The sequence below is a fragment of the Lolium perenne genome, chromosome 5 (assembly GCF_019359855.2).
Source record: "Lolium perenne isolate Kyuss_39 chromosome 5, Kyuss_2.0, whole genome shotgun sequence".
Lineage (NCBI taxonomy): Eukaryota > Viridiplantae > Streptophyta > Magnoliopsida > Poales > Poaceae > Lolium > Lolium perenne.
Genome location: NC_067248.2, coordinates 237,290,102 through 237,306,774, shown reverse-complemented (window position 1 = coordinate 237,306,774; position 16,673 = coordinate 237,290,102). Strand labels below are relative to the sequence as shown.

General features: G+C 41.8%; 1 long non-coding RNA gene across 4 annotated transcripts; it reads left to right on the top strand.

Annotated features, from left to right (window-relative positions):
* The first annotated feature begins 217 nt into the window (after positions 1 to 217).
* Positions 218 to 4,524, top strand: LOC127302363 (uncharacterized). 4 transcript variants are annotated; one of them, XR_011745691.1, is made up of 6 exons: positions 218 to 1,108; positions 1,186 to 1,245; positions 1,752 to 1,936; positions 2,909 to 3,032; positions 3,567 to 4,249; positions 4,337 to 4,524. It is a non-coding gene; the product is annotated as an uncharacterized lncRNA (long non-coding RNA). The 4 variants fall into 4 exon arrangements; XR_011745692.1 differs by having other exon boundaries at positions 3,609 to 4,524; XR_011745689.1 differs by having other exon boundaries at positions 3,567 to 4,524.
* Positions 4,525 to 16,673: the final 12,149 nt, after the last annotated feature.

Below are 16,673 nucleotides of genomic sequence, written 5' to 3'. Positions count from 1 at the left end.
GGTAGGGGGTCATGCCCCCCCCCCCCCCCCCACACACACACTTCAGATTTTTTTAAAAGATACCATTATTATTTATGTTAAATTTTTAAATATTACTCAAAGTAAACATGATAGGTGTTTTTGAGCCCCTCAATAATTACTATCAAGCTCCGCTATTTTGTCACACACAAAATACTAAAAAAACTATGTAAGAAAAATATTACTGTAATGCAATCTACACTACTTAAAAAGGAGGAACATGTTCCTTATTCTGCCACCAGCTACCAATACGTCAAAAGATTTGGTCGTTCTGGTCGCGCTCATCCCCGCACGTGTACAAATGGGCCGGCCCAATGAAACCTAGATCGTCTTGAACTCTAGGTCCGTCGGTGGGGACTCCTGCTTGCCTTCCTCCGAGAGAACGCCCAAACCCTACCCCGCGTCACCCCCCTCTTTTTCTCTCTCGACCGTGGCGGCGGAGCTATACCGTTGTTCTCCGATGGTACGACCCGGGGTAGACGCCTGTAACCCACTTGGCCGGTGCCCTGGCGCGACGACCTCTATGGCAGGCGCACAATTGGGGTTGGCTGCGGCTGCACTTGGTGGGAGGCTGCAACGGTGGCCGCAGAGGCGCGGCGCGGGGGAGCCGTCGTACTCCACCTCGTCGTCGAGGTCCTCTATGCCGACCACGACTCCGAGCGCCCTCGTCTCAACAACGACCGGCCGTCGGGGACCGTGGCCTCCTCTTCTCCCCTGACACCAACTCTGAGTGCAGCAACGGATCCACCCAGATTCTCCTCTACCCTGACCCCAACTCTGAGCATGGCGGCGGATCTTCCCAAATCCGAGAACTCTGAGCACGGCGGTGGATCCTCCCAGATCCGAGAACTCTGAGGACGGCGGCGGATCCTCCCGGATCCGAGGCGGTGAGGTCACCACTCCGGCAGGCAGGTCATATCTCTCTTTGTTTCCCTCTCCGACTCTCTCTCTCTCTCTCTCTCTCTCTCTCTCTCTCTCTCTCCTCTCTCTACTGACCTCAATCTCTGTTATTATCAACTGCGGTAATTCTGCTGAGGCAAATGGGACAGTGACGAACCTTGCTTGGAGCTATTTTGAGGACCATATGCAGGTTCCATACGAGATTTCCATGGTTTGTTTTGTTTGTCAAAGAAAATTGCCTCTCTTAACTGGTCAGCTCTGTTGCAGTGTTAACTCAAGGTACAAGGAATCACTCATATATCTGATGAACCGCATCCCAAAGTCAATGTACGTAGTAGCTAGCTTCACTTTTGTTTGCCTAATTTCTAGGACCTTGTTTATTCTTACTAACTGAGAGGAACAAAGAAAATTACTCAGCTAGCTTGCTTGCCGAGTTCTTTGGCTTTCTATTATCCCAGATTTTGTATATTTAGAGATGGAAGGATGATAAGACAGACAATTCCTTTGGTATATTCAGTGAATGCCCAGTGTCCGTGAAGTACCAAGGCTAATTATTCTACCTTTTGTATATTCAGAGATGGAAATAGTAGGGATGTTTAGACCAGCTCTTCCTTACGTATTGCAGAGAATGCATAACCACAGGCATTGCATTAATTCATAAATATCCATCGGCGCTCGGGAATAATAAAAACTGTATTAGTACTGTGTGTTGAGTTTAATTTACATATATGCCTGCCAGCCAAGAAGGCAGTCTATGTGCATTACATAGATCATGCCAGAGTTGAAACAATGGTATGGATGTATTGCTTGTGTCCTAATTTTCCTATCTACAGGACTTGGACCTGTGAAAGGAGCAGCAGCAGCAACAAATTATGCGTTGGCAAGCAAGACATGAAACAAAATGCGTTGGGTTTAGAAAAATGCATTACATACATGATCAACTCTTGGAGGATCATACTGATGTAAGCACAATCACTGCATCCAAGATTTGATCTGAATTTCCCTTGTAGCAAGACAGGTACTTGTGTTTGTTAGCTCCTCAACGACATGCCTTGTTTCATATATGACAGAAAGTAAGGACGAGGCCTAACTGTCGAAAGATAGAGAACACCAATATCTTAATATTCCAATATTCTTCATGTTATTTAGCCCGTCTCTTCCATGTGTCCTACTCGTGGTGAACATGCTAATTGGAATTTATCCTTGTATGTATGGCAGTACGAGTGATTTTTGCCTAGCGCCTTAGTATTAGGCCTTTACCTATAATTATTTTAGTAACAATCCATTGAGACAATGCCTTTTCATTTCCTCAAAATATACTTGTCCCTTTTAATATGCTATTGATCATGTTATTCAATCAGCAAAAGCCTATTGTTATCCGTCAATTTTCACATCTATTGTCCATCTCTGGTCCTTTCCAGGTTTTTGCATTTGGATGTCATGCTACTTTAAGTGTTATTATGCATATATCATATTGTATGTTTGATCTCAAATCTACCGAACCACTTCGAGAGAAGAAGTGGTTGTTATGATTTTACAAGCAGCTCAGTTTGTATACCCTGGAGTATCTTGCTGTAGGCAATGCGCCCACGCCAAGTGGGATGCATTTTGTTCTTTCTACAATGTGAATGTTCTGTCATGCATATACCCATTAGAGCAATAACTTCAGTTGTATGATAAACACTGATTTACAAAGTATTGTCGTTCTAACTGAAATTATGTGTGTTTATACAGACAAATGTAGTAGAAAATTGCATTACGTTCCCTGCAAAAAGTTCTGCTTTAGGTTTGTAAGTCCCTGGCAAGGATTCTGTTCATATACATTTGTTTTGTTTTTATACCAGTGCCATCCATTTAGTATTTAGGTAATCATGACATGATTTTGGTGTCATATAACCCTTTCACAATTTAGGAAATCAATCATGCCGCTGCACAACAATCTCTCTATAAATATTCATACGTACATGTCTTGTGGCTGCTTTTATGTTAGAATAAGTCAAGTGATGGGGGAGGGATGAGGAGCTGCCTCCGAGCATCGACACTGAATATTAGTGCAAATCGCTGAACAGATTAGCAGCATGTGAAGTCATAGATCATGCAAAACTTTCATAGAGGTATTTGTCACATAAATTATTTTATTTCAAAGTAACATATTTGGTTCATGTGATATTTTAGCGGTTAAGATATATAGAGTGACTGCACTATATGTCGGTTCAGAAATCACGTCAGACTTCTTTCTTGGGTACTTATTATATGGAGCATCTTATCTGAAGTGAAATATCATCCTCACACTATGTTAAATTCCAGACATGTTAATGCTAGCAAAATGGAACATTGTAGAAAATGCCAACTTATTTAACAAATAAGGGGGTAACAAAATGGAACATTGTAGAATTAATACAATTTACCCTTGAATGAATTATTCACTTATTATGTATCATCGTGCAAAATGCATTTTATGTTAGATGCATATAGGACTGCCACAAGTATCACATTTGAGATAAGGTCACTTGCCATCCTTTTTGTCCATTACTGATAATGCATGATGTGCTACACTGCAGTTTGCTGCTTCCACGTTGATTTCATATATAAGTGAACTGAAAACTTTGTTTGTTTACTATCTTTAGTGGTCTTATATTTTCTGATAGCAAGCGACGCCACTTTCAATGCCATTCACTTACCTCTGATAGATATTGGAATCAAGGTTCAACATACATCATCTAGAAATCTACTGGTGAATTGGGAGAAACATCTATACTAATATAAGAAGAGCCAGAGTGAGGTGAAGCATTCATTTACCTATGATTTGCGTGTACATGCAAGTCTTCTTTTCCACATAAGTAGCAGGTGCTGTTATTCCTTTGTTGCAAAAAACAGAGATATAAAATGCAGAGCCTGCAATCATGTATGAAAGCCATATGTTTGACTATCATAAAGCTATAGCCATATGTATGTTCATCAGGGTCGAAATTTGAATGGCATTATAGTTTTCAGTGAGGAGTTATTTCCAGTTACTTTAATAGCTTGGTTATGCTGGGATGTGCGTGTTCGCTGAGACATGCTCCGTCCAAAAAGTTCGAGTTTTTACATTGCTAATTTTTTCCAAGGTAAGATTGGTCCCAACAGCGCATCTAACGCTGATCATTCAAGTACTGCAATTCTCCTTCCGTGGATGAGAAATCCACTGCCCACTATTGCCTGTCAATTAAGCTATTTACGATTAAATGACTTCAGCTTCTAAATTAGATTTGTCATGCAGATCTGCACATCAAAGGTTGTTGCACTACCTTTTCTCCTCCAATTAATATAACGATAGACTTGAAGAACAATGGTTACTAACTTTCCATCTTCCATATATCAGATGAGAAATGTCGGCCATAGGTTTCTACAACTCATCCATGATTTTTTTTTGCTTCAGAGAGAGAAGGACAGACATGTAATGGAGAAAAGGATCCCAACCGACCGCCTAAACTATATTCAGCCAATGATGTACCACATTATGATATTTTTGATTTATTTTGAATTTTTATAGTAAATTGTGAATTATGTATGTGCATTGCGAAATAAAGTTTGAGGACCCGTTGCAAGGCACGGGCATTTGTACTAGTACCAAATAAAATAATCTGTACATTTGATAGATCTATGGTCTATGAAATATTGGTGAAGACATTTGAAACTACTTACTCCCTCCGATCGGATTAAATAGACGCGGCTAGCGCAGAGAAAGTAGCTTATTCTCGTACATAGGTCACGTCGATTAAACACAATCAGAAGGAGTACATGTGTATATACATATGTTCCTCAGTAATCACATAACCAACTATAAGAGTAACTGATTCATATGCTTGTGCAAAGTATGAGTCGAAGAGTATACATATTTGGCATTGAATCAATACAAACATGAAATGTACCGCCTGTCAAACACGTACGATGGGGACAAATAGAACTGTCGCGAATTGGGAGCTGCTTGCAAAATGATATAGTTATGTGATAGTGTTCATGAGTCTCCAGCAATGAATACTCACAACCTTGGAAAGACACATGAGAGCCGGTGTTGTTTTACACGATTGGGTAGGCCAGATAGAAAGTGTGGCACCGAGAAAAACATTGAGAAATGTTGGGCTAGTTTTTTGGGTAAGAGGAGTCGGTTGGAGTAGAGACATGGTAGTACTCCCGAGGCTAAATTAGTTGTTGAAGGGAGTAATACTATTCTAAAAAAACAAAAAAACAAAAAAAAACGAGACCAGCCCTTGGCGGCATTGAATTAAGATTTCAGGGCACAGAAGTGCAACGGTGCATCCACGCCCGCGAGTGAGTACCGGGACTCAAACTCGAGCGGGGGGGGGGGGGGGGGGCATCACAGGTATCATCACCCTGGTAGCCATCCGGGCTAAGCCTCGGTTGTAGTAATACTATTCTAAACTTTTGGCCATCAAGATTAAACGAATCTTGGTCTGGGCTCCTACCTCCTAGGGGCCAAGGCGAGCGCTCCTCTGATCAGCCCTATGGGCCGGCCCTGCATGCACACTTTCTATGAAACAAGTTGTGCCGTGGAAGAAAAAGAACAGGCACAATAGGTGCCCTTGGAAAAAGTGTTACGGTCGTGTGTGCTCGCCTAATTTGATGTGATTGATCGGTTGTAAAACCCAACAAAGTGGTGTGGTCTGATGCGTCTGCGGAGGTAGTCGCATGGTCCGGCGTGTTTGCCGACAGAGGTGGGTGGTTCGAACGCCACCTTGCGGGGAGGTGTGTGACAAACGCGGTCGTGCACGGCCATGAGCTCCAACAGGGCGGCATCAACGCGGTAGGTGTGAGACTGGTAGGCTCGGACATCGGCAAGGCCTTTCAACCAGATGAACAAGGCTCGGTGTAGTGTGGCTTAGCCCAGCCCGAGGGGAAGAAGGGGGAGAGAGGTGGATGGTCGGCCCTCAGCCGACGGCGAGGGTGCAAATGAGAAGTAGTGAGGTTAGAATGTACCCACCTTGCCTTAGAGAGTGGACTATGGAGCAACATGTAAGCCGTTATTTCAAAAAAGAATCATATATAGAAGTGATAAAAGATTCTGAAGGAAATCCTGGATGTAGCTAATGCAAGGAAAATCTTAATGTGATTTTTTTTGTAATGTAGGTTACTTAAAAATAACAAAATCTTAAAGTTTATGGTTTTTAATATGCGCCTATTTACTATGTCCAGGTTCACACATTTGTTGTTTTATGTACCCTACAATATAAATAGTTTTACATTAAAATCGCATTAAAATTTGCACCATTGTAGGATACATGATTACATCATCGGAGACATCCAAGATTTTGTTTCGGGCTTTTTATAACTCAAAAATATGATTTTAGAATTTTTAAAAATAAAGAGTTTGTAAGGGTATATTGTCCCTATGTGTGGTTTTGGTAATTAATGACAACCCCTATGGACTAATGTTTTCATTGAGTTTATATGAAGGAATATTCCATAGGTACTACTTGTATTCCATATGTTGGATTCAAGTATGGATGCCATGAAGATAAAGATACACCTTGTGTATTGGCATCAAGATCATCGATTTAAAGATATATATGTGACATGATCAAGAAGAAAAAATGAAGATGGAGTTCTTAGGTGGAACTCAATATTAGCCATGCTCTATCTTAAGTGAGTATGAGAAGATACAAGGTTGAGTTGGGCAAGTTCAAGATGAGCATCTTGAGTGGATCACATGCTTGAAGCTTGCCGTCCATTTGGTGATAATGGACATGTGAAGATATGCATCAATGGAGCTTTCCCATCAAAGTGTATGGGGGGAGCATTTGTGAGTCTTCACGAAGCAACATTGATCAAGTGAGGCATTCCGGCTTGTGTAGAGCTTGAAGTGTTATCATCAAGATCAAGCGGGATGCGCAAGGCAAAGGTATGACCTTGATAGGTTTTCCTTTTACCGGTCTCAAGGTGGTTGTTGGGAGACCGGATTATAGGATAGATAGCCGCACTATCAAGAGGGGCTTTCGGTTGGGTAACTTGATCACATCGTCTTAGGGAGCTCAATCCTTTGCATACTTTGCATATTCCTATTGCTTCTTGGTGTTTCTCGGTGTAAGGTTCTTGAGCTTGTTGCTAGCTTTACAACAAGCCCAAGTTCATCGAAAATGGAGTTCGCATGCATCTTCTATTGCGTTTTCGAGGTTGGGTGATTTTACCGGTTATTCATGATATAAGGTTCTACCTTTTATATTCATGATAAAATCCTCTCCTACAGATTCTTGAGTTTCTACTTTCTATTGGATAGCATTTGTTGTTATCTTCCAACCGGCCTGACCGGCCCACCCGCCGGCCCACCCGGTCCGGACCGGATCTGGTGCTGGTGCCAGCCGGGTCGCTTACTGTGGCGGTTCCGGTCTGGGCCGGCACAGCACCCGGCGCCCGCCGGCCCGCTCGGCGCCCCGCCCGACCGACCGGCCTCTGGCCGGGCCGGGCCGTCTCCGCTACCCCCGCACGGCCCACCTGGCCCCGCGCGACCTTGACTGTTCGCCGCACAGCGTGCGCGCCGCCTCGCCCGGTTGTTGGGCCGACCCGACCGGACGCCCTGCTGGGCTCCTCAGTGTCCAGTCCGGTCGGCCGGCCTGGCAACCGGCTGGGCTGTTTTTTCTGCCCGTTTTTCCTGCGATTTTCTTTTTCTTTTTCCCCCAACGGTTTTATTTGCTCCCTAGCTATAAATAGCCCTTCTTCCACCTTGAGCAAGTTAGTTCTTCTATTCTCTCACCTCCATTGTTGCCTTTGAAGAACTTTCTCTCTCTCTCTTGTCTCCCCCCATGATTCTTGCTCATTCTTGAGGGATCTAAGAGAGGAGATCTAGATCTACACTTCCACCAATCCATTTCTCCTCTAAGTGAGGGGAACTCTTGGGGTCTAGATCTTGGAGTCTTTTGTTGACTTTCCCCATTGTTCTTCCTCTCCAATCTCATCCTAGCATTTGTTGTTTGGGTGGGATTTGAGTGTGAAGGACTTGAACACCTCTAGTGTTCTTACTTTGCATCATTGCATAGTGTTGAGCACTACACCACGATTAGTTCGAGTGAGAGACTGCTTGTGACGGTAAAGCACACGTCCGTTGGGAACCCCAAGAGGAAGGTATGATGAGTACATCAGCGAGTTTTCCCTCAGTAAGAAACCAAGGTTATCTAACCAGTAGGTGATGAAGATCACGTGAAGGTTGTTGGTGAAGGAGTGTAGTGCGGCGCAATACCAGGGATTCCGGCGCCAACGTGGAACCTGCACAACACAATCAAACTACTTTGCCCCAATTTAACAGTGAGGTTGTCAATCTCACCGGCTTGCTGAAAACAAAGGATTAAACGTATGGTGTGGAAAATGATGTTTGCTTGCAGAAAACAAAAGAGAACAATGATTGCAGTAGATTGTATTTCAGATGTAAAAGAATGGACCGGGGTCCATAGTTCACTAGTGGTGTCTCTCCAATAAGATAAATAACATGTTGGGTAAACAAATTACAGTTGGGAAATTGACAAATAGAGAGGGCATAACAATGCACATACATATCATGATGACTACTATGAGATTTACTTAGGGCATTACGACAAAGAACATAGACCGCCATCCAGCATGCATCTATGCCTAAAAAGTACACCTTCGGGTTAGCATCCGCACCCCTTTCAGTATTAAGTTGCAAGCAACAGACAATTGCATTAAGTACTGTGCGTAATGTAAACAATACAAATATCCTTAGACAAAGCATTGATGTTTTATCCCTAGTGGCAACAGCACATCCACAACCTTAGGGGTTGCTGTCACTCCCCCAGATTCAATGGAGACATGAACCCACTATCTAGCATAAATACCCCATCTTGGAGTTACAAGTATCAACTTGGCCAGAGCCTCTACTAGCAACAGAGAGCATGCAAGATCATAAACAACACATATATGATAGATCAATAATCAACTTGACATAGTATTCCATATTCATCGGATCCCAACAAACACAACATGTAGCATTACGAATAGATGATCTTGATCATGATAGGCAGCTCACAAGATCTAAACATGATAGCACAATAGGAGAAGACAACCATCTAGCTACTGCTATGGACTCGTAGTCCAAGGATGAACTACTCACGCATCAGTCCGGAGGCGGGCATGGTGATGTAGAGCCCTCCGGTGATGATTCCCCTCTCCGGCAGGGTACCGGAGGAGATCTTCTGAACCCCCCGAGTTAGGGTTGACGGCGACGGCGTCTCTGGAACGGTTCTCGTATTTTGGCTCTCCGTACTAGGGTTTCGGGGACGAAGGAATAAATAGGCGAAGGGGCAGCGTCGGGGGAGCCAGGGGGCTCTGATGGCGCGTGATGCACACGTCCGTTGGGAACCCCAAGAGGAAGGTGTGATGCGCACAGCAGTAAGTTTTCCCTCAGAAAGAAACCAAGGTTATCGAACCAGTAGGAGATGAAGGCCACGTGAAGGTTGTTGGTGGAGGAGTGCAGTGCGGCGCAACACCAGGGTTTCCGGCGCCAACGTGGAACCTGCACAACACAATCACAATACTTTGCCCCAACTTAACAGTGAGGTTGTCAATCTCACCGGCTTGCTGTAAACAAAGGATTAAACGTATGGTGTGGAGAATGATGTTGTCTTGCAAAGAACAACAGAGAACAGAGATTGCAGTAGATTGTATTTCAGATGTAAAAGAATGGACCGGGGTCCACAGTTCACTAGTGGTGTCTCTCCAATAAGATAAATAACATGTTGGGTGAACAAATTACAGTTGGGCAATTGACAAATAGAGATGCATATACATATCATGATGACTACTATGAGATTTACTTAGGGCATTACGACAAAGAACAAAGACCGCTATCCAGCATGCATCTATGCCTAAAAATTCCACCTTCGAGTTAGCATCCGCACCCCTTCCAGTATTAAGTTGCAAACAACAGACAATTGCATTAAATACTGTGCGTAATGTAATCAACACAAATATCCTTAGACAAAGCATCGATGTTTTACCCCTAGTGGCAACATCACATCCATAACCTTAGAACTTTCTGTCACTGTCCCAGATTCAATGGAGGCATGAACCCACTATCGAGCATAAATACTCCCTCTTGGAGTTACAAGTATCAACTTGGCCAGAGCCTCTACTAGCAACGGAGAGCATGCAAGATCATAAACAACACATATATGATAGATCAATTAATCAACTTGACATAGTATTCCATATTCATCGGATCCCAACAAACACAACATGTAGCATTACAAATAGATGATCTTGATCATGATAGGCAGCTCACAAGATCTAAACATGATAGCACAAGAGGAGAAGACAACCATCTAGCTACTGCTATGGACCCATAGTCCAAGGATGAACTACTCACGCATCAATCCGGAGGCGGGCATGATGATGTAGAGTCCTCCGGTGATGATTCCCCTCTCCGGCAGGGTGCCGGAGGCGATCTCCTGAATTCCCCGAGATTGGATTGGCGGCGGCGGTGTCACAGTAACTTTTCTCGTATCGTGGCACTCGGTAATATGGTTTTCGCGACGGAGAGAATATATAGGTGAAGGGGCAGAGTCGGGAGGCGCCCGAGGGGCCCACCCCATAGGGCGGCACGCCCAAGGGTGGGGCCGCGCCCCCCTAGGGTGTGGCCGCCTCGCGTCCCCTCTTCGTCTCCTCTTCGGACTTCTGGAAGGCTCCGTGCAAAATAATACCGTGGGCTTTTGTTTCGTCCAATTCCAAAAATATTTCCTATGTAGGATTTGTGAAACCAAAAACAGCAGAAAACAGGAACTGGCGCTTCGGCATCTTGTTAATAGGTTAGTGCCGGAAAATGCATTAAAATGATGTAAAGTGTATATAAAACATGTAAGTATTGTCATATAACTAGCATGGAACATAAGAAATTATAGATACGTTTGAGACGTATCAAGCATCCCCAAGCTTAGTTCCTACTCGCCCTCGAGTAGGTAAACGATAACAAGGATAATTTCTGAAGTGACATGCTACTATCATAATCTTGATCAATACTATTGTAAAGCATATGAGATGAATGAAGTGATTCAAAGCAATGGTAAAGTTAATGACTAAACAACTGAATCATATAGCAAAGACTTTTCATGAATAGTACTTTCAAGACAAGCATCAATAAGTCTTGCATAAGAGTTAACTCATAAAGCAATAGATTCTTAATAGAAGGTTTTGAAGCAACACAAAGGAAGATATAAGTTTCAGCAGTTGCTTTCAACTTCAACATGTATATCTCATGGATAATTGTCAACACAAAGTAATATGATGAATGAAAATAAGCAAGTATGTAAGAATCAATGCACACAGTTGACACAAGTGTTTGCTTCTAAGATAGAAAGAAGTAGGTAAACTGACTCAACATAAAGTAAAAGAAAGACCCTTCGCAGAGGGAAGCATGGATTACTCATGTGCTAGAGCTTTTTATTTTGAAAACATGGAAACAATTTTGTCAATGGTAGTAATAATTCATATGTGTTATGCATAAAACCTCCTATAAGTTGCAAGCCTCATGCATCGAATACCAATAGTGCTCGCACCTTGTCCTAATTAGCTCGGATTTCCATGGATTATCATTGCATTACATATGTTTCAACCAAGTGTCACAAAGGGGTACCTCTATGCCACCTGTACAAAGGTCCAAGGAGATAGATCGCATTTGATTTCTCAGTTTTGATAGATCTCAACTTAAGGACATCCATACCGGGACAACATAGAAAACAGATAATGGACTCCTCTTTAATGCTTAAGCATTCAACAACAGATAATATTCTCATAAGAGATTGAGGATTAATGTCCAAGCTGAAACTTCCACCATGATACATGGCTTTGGTTGGCGGCCCAATGTTCTTCTCTAACAATATGCATACTCAAACCATTTAATCATGACAAATCACCCTTACTTCAGACAAGACGAACATGCATAGCAACTCACATGATATTCAACAAAGGTGTAACAGTTGATGGCGTCCCCAGAAACATGGTTACCGCTCAACAAGCAACTTATAAGAAATAAGATACATAAGCGACATATCCAATACCACAATAGTTTTTAAGCTATTTTCCATGAGCTATGTATTGCAAAGACAAGGAATGAAATTTTAAAGGTAGCACGCAAGCAATTTACTTGGAATGGCAGAGAAATACCACATAGTAGGTAGTTATGGTGGACACAAATGGCATAAGTTTTGGCTCAAGGTTTTTGGATGCACGAGAAGCATTCCCTCTCAGTACAAGGCTTTGTCTAGCAAGGTTGTTTGAACCAAACAAAATTATGGACCGATACAGCAAAACTTACATAAGAACATATTGCAAGCATTATAAGACTCTACACTGTCTCCTTGTTCCTCAAACACCTTTACCAGAAAATATCTAGACTTTTAGAGAGACCAATCATGCAATCCAAGTTTCAACAAGCTCTACGGTAGTTCTCCACTAATAGGTTTAAACTACATGATGCAAGAGCTTAAACATGATCTATGAGAGCTCAAAACAGACCATATACCATTTACCACATGAAGCATTTTCTGTTTCCAACCAAATAGCAATCAACGAAGCGGTTTTCAACTCCGCCATGAACATTAAAGTAAAGCTAAGAACACCAGTGTTCATATGAAAAAGCGGAGCGTGTCTTTCTCCAACACAAGGAATGCTAGGGTCCGAATTTATTCAAACAAAAACAAAAATGAAAACAAACAGACGCTCCAAGTAAAGCACATAAGATGTGACGGAATAAAAATATAGTTTCACTAGAGGTGACCTGATAAGTTGTCGATGAAGAAGGGGATGCCTTGGGCATCCCCAAGCTTATATGCTTGAGTCTTCTTGAAATATGCAGGGATGATCCACGGGGGCATCCCCAAGCTTAAACTTTTCACTCTTCTTGATCATATTATATCATCCTCCTCTCTTGACCCTTGAAAACTTCCTCCACACCAAACTCAAAACAAACTCATTAGAGGGTTAGTGCATAATCAAAAATTCACATGTTCAGAGAGGACATAATCATTCTTAACACTTCTGGACATCACCCAAAGCTACTGAAAGTTAATGTAATAAATAAATCCACTCAACACAGTAAAAGAGGCAATGCGAAATAAAAGGCAGAATCTGTCAAAATAGAACAGTCCACAAAGATGAATTTTTTCGAGGAACTTAACAGACTCATATGAAAAATCTCAAATTGAATGAAAGTTGCGTACATATCTGAGGATCACGCATGAATTTTTTCAGCATTTTACGAGTTTCCTACAGAGAGATCTACTCAAATTCGTGACAGGTAGAAATCTGTTTCTGCGCAGGAATCCAAATCTAGTATCAACTTTACTATCAAAGACTTTACTTGGCACAAAAACATGATAAGGAGAGGTTGCTACAGTAGTAACAACTTCCAAGACACAACAAAACAGTAGTAAAATAAAAACATCATGGGTTATCTCCCAAGAAGTGCTTTTCTTTAACGCCTTTCAGCTAGGCGCAGAAAGTGCAAATCAAGTATTATAAAGAGAAGAAGCATCAACATCATAATTTGTTCAAATAATAGAATCAAAAGGCAACTTCATTCTCTTTCTAGGGAGGTGTTCCATACCTTTCTTGAGAGGGAATTGATATTTAATATTTCCTTCTTTCATATCAATAATAGCACCAACAGTTCGAAGAAAGGGTCTTCCCAAAATAATAGCACAAGATGCATTGCATTCAATATCCAAGACAACAAAATCCACGGGGACAAGGTTATTGTTAACCGTAATGTGAACATTATCAATCCTCCCCAAAGGTTTCTTTATAGAATTATCAGCAAGATTAACATCCAAATAACAATTTTTCAATGGTGGCAAGTCAAGCATATCATAGAGTTTCTTAGGCATAACAGAAATACTTGCACCAAGATCACATAAAGCATTACAATCAAAATCATTGACCTTCATTTTAATGATGGGCTCCCTACCATCTTCCAACTTCCTAGGAATAGAAGCTTTAAGTTTTAATTACTCTTCTCTAGCTTTAATGAGAGCATTTGTAATATGTTTTGTAAAGGCCAAATTTATAGCACTAGCATTAGGACTTCTAGCAAGTTTTTGTAAGAACTTAATAACTTCAGAGATATGACAATTATCAAAATCTAAACCATTATGATCTACAACATTCTGAAAAATTTCAGCACTTTTATCACAAACAGTTTCAGCAGTTTCAGGCAATTTTGCACGCTTTGCAGTAGAATTAGAAACATTGCCAACACCAATTACTTTACCATTGATAGTAGGAGGTTTAGCAACATGTGAAGCATCAACATTACTAGTGGTGGTAATAGTCCAAACTTTAGCTACATTATTCTCTTTAGCAAGTTTTTCTTCTTTTTCTTCTCTTTCCCACCTAGCATTCAATTCAGCCATCAATCTAATATGGTCATTAATTCGAACTTGGATAGCATTTGCTGTAGCAAATGACTTAATATCTTTATCTTCATTAGGCATAACTTTCAATTTTAAAAGATCAACATCAGCAGCAAGACTATCAACCTTAGAAGTAAGAACATCAATTTTACCAAGCTTTTCTTCAACAGATTTGTTAAAAGCAGTTTGTGTACTAATAAATTCTTTAAGCATGACTTCAAGACCAGAGGGTGTACTCCTACTATTGTTGTAAGAATTACCATAGCCATTACCATTATTAGAAGGATATGGCCTATAGTTGTTACCAAAATTATTCCTATAAGCATTGTTGTTGAAATTATTACTTTTAATGAAGTTCACATCAATATGCTCTTCTTGAGCAACCAATGAAGCTAAAGGAACATTATTAGGATCAACATTAGATCTACCATTAACAAACATAGACATAATAACATCAATCTTATCACTCAAGGAGGAAGTTTCTTCAACAGAATTTACCTACTTACCTTGCGGAGTCCTTTCAGTGTGCCATTCAGAGTAATTGATCATCATATCATCAAGAAGTTTCGTTGCAGCACCCAAAGTGATGGACATAAAAGTACCTCCAGCAGCTGAATCCAATAGGTTCCTCGAAGAAAAATTTAATCCTGCATAAAAGGTTTGGATGATCATCCAAGTAGTTAGTCCATGGGTAGGGTAATTCTTCACCAAAGATTTCATTCTTTACCATGCTTGGGCAACATGGTCATTATCCAATTGCTTAAAATTCATAATGCTACTTCTCAAAGATATAATTTTAGCAGGAGGATAATATCTACCATTGAAAGCATCTTTACATTTAGTCCATGAATCAATACTATTCTTAGGCAAAGATAGCAACCAATCTTTAGCTCTTCCTATTAAGGAGAAAGGAAACAATTTCAGTTTTATAATATCCCCATCTACATCCTTATACTTTTGCATTTCACAAAGTTCAACAAAATTATTAAGATGGGCAGCAGCATCATCAGTACTAACACCAGAAAATTGCTCTCTCATAACAAGATCTAGTAAAGCAGGTTTAATTTCATAAAATTCTGCTGTAGTAGCAGGTGGAGCAATAGGAGTGCATATAAAATCATGGGATTTCTATTTTCGTGCCCTCGGGTCCTTAGTTGTGCTCAGTTTTCCCCAGCTCCTTAGTTTTCCCTCAGTTTTACCCAAGCCTTTGTCTGAAACCATCACACGTGATGTAACGGCCGGTTGCCCGACGGTTGACCGTTATCTTCTGACTAGTGGGGCCACGTAGAGCCCGCAAAGACACGTCAGACCATCCATCTTTGTTTGACCGTAAGCATCGGTGTATCCCTGACCAAAACGCGCACGAGTGGGGCTTCGGTATATCGAATGACAAGTGGGCCATGGCGCTGATACAATGGGCAATACACGGGTAGGAATAGATTTTTAAACGGAGCTCTACAGCGATGGCACGGAGGAGGTGGCCTGCGGGGTGCCGAGATGAGATCGACGTCCACAAAGAACTACATGAGGCGAGACCAGACGAATTAGATAGATATGAACTAGACACGTTTAACCATGCAAAGAAGAGAAGAAATGGTCGACGACATCGACGACTACCTCAAAACATTGACTGACCGTGTCCGACACGAACGTGAGCAATGTAGAGAAAACTAGTGTCTCTCCTTTCTGGCTTGTATAGATGGGTGCTAGAAGAGTGTGGTGGCGAAGGGAAAGACCTCGTGGTGGTCTGTGGCGTCCAGCATAGCGGGGCGGCATGGCCGTGCCCACAGCGGCGTGCATGTATGTTCGGCATTGGCATCAGCATGTACGTTCGGCATTGGCCTCGGCGGTATATCTGGTGTGTCAGTGATCGAATGAGGGGACGGGATTGACGGTGCATCCCGACGGTGACCTAGCAGTGGCGGCGAGCATAGTCGTTCTGACCATGCCGATATCGGCATCGGCATCGTTTGGAGGCTGTGGTGCTCGAATCAAGGTGGGATTTGTTTCTTGTACGCCAAAAGTGATTTGAAACAAGTTTCGTGTTGAAGGTTAGGTAACGAAAGTTTGTAACTAAGCCCAAAATTATACTAGCGCCATGGTGAGGTTCTTTTTGATAGAGCTATAGGGTTGGGCAAACTTTTTTGACACTTTTTAGATAGGGTTCCTTGTTGTTACACGTATGGCATCATGTATGGCAAATTTGGGGTCATTTGGAAATGTTCGAAAAAATCACTTTGCTTAAACGCATGCCGTTTCGTCTCACTGAAACCAGCTTTTCTAACAAGGTGATTTTTTCTACATTCTCTAAATGACCTCAAATTTCATACAGCTGATCTTCTA